The sequence below is a fragment of the Anopheles funestus genome, assembly GCF_943734845.2.
Source record: "Anopheles funestus chromosome X unlocalized genomic scaffold, idAnoFuneDA-416_04 X_unloc_61, whole genome shotgun sequence".
In the NCBI taxonomy this organism is placed as follows: domain Eukaryota; kingdom Metazoa; phylum Arthropoda; class Insecta; order Diptera; family Culicidae; genus Anopheles; species Anopheles funestus.
Window position 1 is genome coordinate 21,054 of NW_026045189.1, and position 6,447 is coordinate 27,500.

Here is a 6,447-nt window from a genome sequence, read left to right on the forward strand (position 1 = left end):
TCGTTGGCCGTTCAAGCGGTATCGCCTGTCGATGAGATATCGATGGGCATGCCTTACTCTCCCGACTGGATTACTGAGAGTTTAATCAGGGATCGATGGTCAAACAGACCAATGAGCGATAAACCAAACTGAACACGTATTGATGTCGGCATTTCCTATCATTTGTCGCAGGTTGTTTAGGGACCGGAGCAGCTTGCGACCGAGACGGTCCCCGGGGGTTTCTTTCTCCAAGGAGTGGAAACGATTAAGCAAAAGTCGTAGCAATAATCGATCACCTGATGTGTCGTTGGCCGTTCTTGCGGTATCGCCTGTCGATGAGATATCGATGGGCATGCCTTACTCTCCTGACTGTTTAATTGAGAGTTATAATCAGGGATCGATGGTCAAAAAGACCTATGAGCGATAAACCAAACTGAACACGTATTGATGTCGGCATTTCCTATCATTTGTCGCAGGTTGTTTGGGGACCGGAGCAGCTTGCGACCGAGACGGTCCCTTCCCGAAAGATGGTGAACCGAGTCGTCTGGCGTAAAAACCGGACGACTCGAAAGGGCTTGACCCTTTCAAGTGAGCGATAATCACATTCTACGCTCAGTTCGACAGCTGCAAGGCAATCACTCGCTATGTTCAGAGCTAATACATGCAACATGCCGGCATTGTTTCCACCGACGCATGGATTCAAGACTGGTGCACTTATTAGTTAAACCGTTCGCCTCCGGGTGACTCGAGTTCAAGTCTGGATGAGGATTGTTCTTGCTGGTAATAGCTTGAGCCCCTGAATAAGGGGTCGAAGCGTACATTTTGAGAGTTAATGTACAACATATTACCAAATCGGCACCATGGGTTCGGGTGCAAGTGATGTAACCGTGAAAGATGTTGAGCAGCCCAACATCGGTTTACACACGCATAATAGGAAGGCAGCGCTGTCGACTGGTCAGTCGTGTAAGAAGTGTGCATTATCGATCACAAATATATTGGTGATCTGTAGGTTGCGCATACACCATGCCCGGTGTAAAGTGCCGTGGTCCCCCCCGGGGGGCTGCATCAAACCGTTCGCCACGCGAACTACCCAATGGAACGAACTCGATGCATTTAATAAGAAGAAGAGATGATAATGAAACACGGTCGATTTAAGAGTTGAAAACGTTGAAATGCCTATAAGCAAGTCTTAAGTTGGTGGTTTCGTTGTGCCCCAACAAATTGGTGCCTTACCCTACACCAAAGAGCCATTCAACATGGTTCAAGTGAGCGATAATCACATTCTACGCTCAGTTCGACAGCTACAAGGCAATCACTCGCTATGTTCAGAGCTAATACATGCAACATGCCGGCATTGTTTCCACCGACGCATGGATTCAAGACTGGTGCACTTATTAGTTAAACCGTTCGCCTCCGGGTGTTTCGAGTTCAAGTCTGGATGAGGATTGTTCTTGCTGGTAATAGCTTGAGCCCCTGAATAAGGGGTCGAAGCGTACATCTTGAGACCATGTACAACATATTACCAAATCGGCACCATGGGTTCGGGTGCAAGTGATGTAACCGTGAAAGATGTTGAGCAGCCCAACATCGGTTTACACACGCATAATAGGAAGGCAGCGCTGTCGACTGGTCAGTCGTGTAAGAAGTGTGCATTATCGATCTCCAATATATGAGCTCAGTATGACAGCCCAATTGGTAATCCTCGGGACCTCCAGAAAGGAAGCTGGATGAGGATTACCAAATCGAAAGTTGATAAGTGTAGTGGTACCACTTAGTCAACTTGTATCCCGAAAGATGGTGAACCGAGTCGTCTGGCGTAAAAACCGGACGACTCGAAAGGGCTTGACCCTTTCAAGTGAGCGATAATCACGCTCTACGCTCAGTTCGACAGCTGCAAGGCAATCACTCGCTAAGTTCAGAGCTAATACATGCAACACGCCGGCATTGTTTCCACCGACGCATGGATTCAAGACTGGTGCACTTATTAGTTAAACCGTTCGCCTCCGGGTGTTTCGAGTTCAAGTCTGGATGAGGATTGTTCTTGCTGGTAATAGCTTGAGCCCTTAAGGGGTCGAAGCGTACATCTTGAGACCATGTACAACATATTACCAAATCGGCACCATGGGTTCTGGTGCAAGTGATGTAACCGTGAAAGATGTTGAGCAGCCCAACATCGGTTTACACACGCATAATAGGAAGGCAGCGCTGTCGACTGGTCAGTCGTGTAAGAAGTGTGCATTATCGATCACAAATATATTGTGATCTGTAGGTTGCGCATACACCATACCCGGTGTAAAGTGCCGTGGTCCCCCCCGGGGGGCTGCATCAAACCGTTCGCCACGCGAACTACCCAATGGAACGAACTCGATGCATTTAATAAGAAGAAGAGATGATAATGAAACACGGTCGATTTAAGAGTTGAAAACGTTGAAATGCCTATAAGCAAGTCTTAAGTTGGTGGTGACCGTTACGCCCCAACAAATTGGTGCCTTACCCTACACCAAAGAGCCATTCAACATGGTTCAAGTGAGCGATAATCACGCTCTACGCTCAGTATGACAGCTGCAAGGCAATCACTCGCTAAGTTCAGAGCTAATACATGCAACACGCCGGCATTGTTTCCACCGACGCATGGATTCAAGACTGGTGCACTTATTAGTTAAACCGTTCGCCTCCAGGTGTTTCGAGTTCAAGTCTGGATGAGGATTGTTCTTGCTGGTAATAGCTTGAGCCCCTGAATAAGGGGCCGAAGCGTACATCTTGAGAGTAAATGTACAACATATTACCAAATCGGCACCGTGGGTTCTGGTGCAAGTGATGTAACCATGAAAGATGTTGAGCAGCCCAACATCGGTTTACACACGCATAAGGGGTTTATTGTTATCTGTAGGTTGCGCATACACCATACCCGGTGTAAAGTGCCGTGGTCCCCCAGGGGGCTGCATCAAAACGTTCGCCATGCGAACTACCCAATGGAACGAACTCGATGTATTGAAAGAGATGAACAATTAATAGCGAGAATAGGGGCCCGGAAGCAATTCCGCGGCCCTACGGTCGATTCAAGAGTTGAAACGTTGTACAATCGTGGATAGCACCTAGTGCTAATATGGTGAGAGATAATGTGTGAGGAAATTTAGTTTCCTAAAGTTTAGTTAGTGGTTTCCGTTGTGCCCTAACAAACTTAAAGTTGGTGGTGACCGTTACACCCCAACAAATTGGTGCCTTACCCAACACCAAAGAGCCATTCCATATGGTTCTAGAGAGAGAGAGTTGTGTGGAAATTTATTTCCCACTAAGCGAGTGTGTGTCTGTAGTGGAACGAATTCTGGTTGATCCTACCAGTAATATACGCTTGTCTCAAAGGTTAAGCCATGCATGTCTAAGTACAAACATAAATGAATGTGAAACCGCATAAGGCTCAGTATAACAGCTATAATTCACAAGATCATCCTACCACTAGTTACTTGGATAACTGTGGAAAATCCAGAGCTAATACATGCAACATGCCGGGACTGTTGCCCTCGCGGGTAGCTGAACTGGTGCACTTATTAGTTAAACCAATCGCCTCCGGGCGGCTTGAGTTGAAGTCTGGATAAGGACGCAGATCGTATGGTCGCTTGTCGACTGACGACAGATCTTTCAAATGTCTGCCCTATCAACTATTGATGGTAGTGTAGAGGACTACCATGGTTGCGACGGGTAACGGGGAATCAGGGTTCGATTCCGGAGAGGGAGCCTGAGAAATGGCTACCACATCCAAGGAAGGCAGCAGGCGCGTAAATTACCCAATCCCAGTACGGGGAGGTAGTGACGAGAAATAACAATATGGACCTCTCTAACGATGGTCCATAATTGGAATGAGTTGAGTATAAATCCTTCAACAAGGATCAAGTGGAGGGCAAGTCTGGTGCCAGCAGCCGCGGTAATTCCAGCTCCACTAGCGTATATTAAAGTTGTTGCGGTTAAAACGTTCGAAGTTGATTGCCCGTCCAGACACGTGACCGCCACGGGCGCCCGGTTACACGCCGGGGCCGTTCGTGCGCGCGCTCACGGCTGCGACTCACAATGGTGTACTTGGGCGTTACTCTGTGAACGAGTACCGTGCTACCGGTTAACTCCGGCACGGGCTCCTCATGGTGCTCAAGATACTCACATTTACCTTGAACAAATTAGAGTGCTCAAAGCAGGCTAAGACAAAGCGTCCGGCCCCCCCGTGGGGTTGGCGTTGGCCGAGAATAATCTTGCATGGAATAATGGAATATGACCTCGGTTTATACGATTTCGTTGGTTTGTCAGAAACCTAGAGGTAATGATTAACAGAAGTAGTTGGGGGCATTGGTATTACGGCGCGAGAGGTGAAATTCGTAGACCGTCGTAGGACCAACTGAAGCGAAAGCGTTTGCCATGGATGCTTTCTTTAATCAAGAACGAAAGTTAGAGGATCGAAGGCGATTAGATACCGCCCTAGTTCTAACCGTAAACGATGCCAATTAGCAATTGGGAGACGCTACCCCTATTCGGTGCTCTCAGTCGCTTCCGGGAAACCAAAATCGGGTTCCGGGGGAAGTATGGTTGCAAAGTTGAAACTTAAAGGAATTGACGGAAGGGCACCACAAGAAGTGGAGCTTGCGGCTTAATTTGACTCAACACGGGAAAATTTACCAGGTCCAAACTTATCGAGGTAAGACAGATTGATAGCTCTTTCTCAAATTTAAGGGTAGTGGTGCATGGCCGTTCTTAGTTCGTGGAATGATTTGTCTGGTTAATTCCGATAACGAACGTGACTCAAACATGCTAACTAGAACGCTGTCAGCAGTGCGCCTCCGGGCGCACCTGACGTTACAGCCGGGCGGCGCCTTCACGGGCGGTCGTCGGCTACGTTTGCCCTGCTTAGCGGGACAACTTGTGTTTAGCAAGCTGAGAATGAGCGATAACAGGTCCGTGATGCCCTTAGATGTTCTGGGCTGCACGCGTGCTACAATGTGGGTCGCAGCGTGTTCTCGCCAATAGGCGCCCCCATTCCGAGAGGAACGGGAAATCACTAAAATGCCCATCTAGTCGGGATTGGGGACTGCAACGGTCCCCATGAACCTGGAATTTCTAGTAAGCACTAGTCATTAGCTAGTGCTGATTACGTCCCTGCCCTTTGTACACACCGCCCGTCGCTACTACCGATGGATTATTTAGTGAGGTTTCTGGAGGCTTACCTTCCGCGGTTCCTTCGTGAGCTGCAGCTGGCATGGCTGAAGTTGACCGAACTTGATGATTTAGAGGAAGTAAAAGTCGTAACAAGGTTTCCGTAGGTGAACCTGCGGAAGGATCATTACTGATGATCGTCCGCGAGTGACCAACCATGAGCTGCCTTCGGTGTAGCTCGGTCGCTCGCTTGCTATGTGTCAGAATTTGTTGAAAGCCAACTCGTTCGTTGTACACTTTGATGGGTGACCATCACTGTGTCTCCGTGCCGAGCTAGATCTCCCCTAGCCGTAAGGCACTTGAACGCCCCTTCGACGACGAGTTGCATGTGTGTGGTATGTGTCAGAATCTGGTGAAGCTTTCTGCATGTGATGTGCCTTGTGTGGATCCGTGGCCATTGCATTGTGTCTGGTGCTTAGATACCCAGACACTTAGAACGCTTGCGCGGAAAGCAAACTCGATCGTTGTACACTTTGATGGGCAACCATCACTGTGTCTCCGTGCCGTGCTAGATCCCCCCTAGCCGTAAGGCACTTTGAACGCCCCTTCGACGACGAGTTACAAGAGTGTGGTATGTGTCATAATCTGGTGAAGCTTTCTGCATGTGATGTGCCTTGTGTGGATCCGTGGCCATTGCATTGTGTCTGGTGCTTAGATACCCAGACACTTAGAACGCTTGCGCGGAAAGCAAACTCGATCGTTGTACACTTTGATGGGCGACCATCACTGTGTCTCCGTGCCGAGCTAGATCTCCCCTAGCCGTAAGGCACTTTGAACGCCCCTTCGACGACGAGTTGCATGTGTGTGGTATGTGTCAGAATCTGGTAAAGCTTTCTGCATGTGATGTGCCTTGTGTGGATCCGTGGCCATCGCATCGTGTCTGGTGTGTAGGTACCCAGACACTTAAGCAAACTCGATCGTTGTACACTTTGATGGGCGAGCATCACTGTGTATCCGTGCCGTGTAAGAGCTCCCCTGGCCATCAGGCACTTGAAAGGTCCTTCGACGACGAGTTACAATAGTGGTGTGTTAGATACGTCAGATTACGGTGTCTACTAGTGTGCAATACGTATCCGGCTACGGCACGGAACGAACGGGAACTGTGGTGCAGACAAACAAGAGTTAAGCCTATTAGTCATTAACTCTAAGGACGGGGCCATGGGGCGGTACACAAAGGATACGGATGAGCGAGTATGCAGGCCCAATACTCAATAGCTCGATCCGATCCAAGCACATGAGTTGACTGCGGCGCCAGGTTAACCAATGTGCTAG

The 6,447-nt window shown here is 48.9% G+C and overlaps 1 long non-coding RNA gene across 1 annotated transcript in view; it reads left to right on the forward strand.

Moving 5' to 3' along the window:
* Positions 1-1,115: 1,115 nt before the first annotated feature.
* The window catches only part of LOC125773890 (uncharacterized), a 21,951-nt gene continuing 16,619 nt past the window's right edge, over positions 1,116-6,447 (forward strand). Inside the window, exon 1 of the long non-coding RNA XR_007420448.1 lies at positions 1,116-2,248. This is a non-coding gene — a long non-coding RNA (uncharacterized LOC125773890). The remainder of the gene's footprint in view (positions 2,249-6,447) is intronic.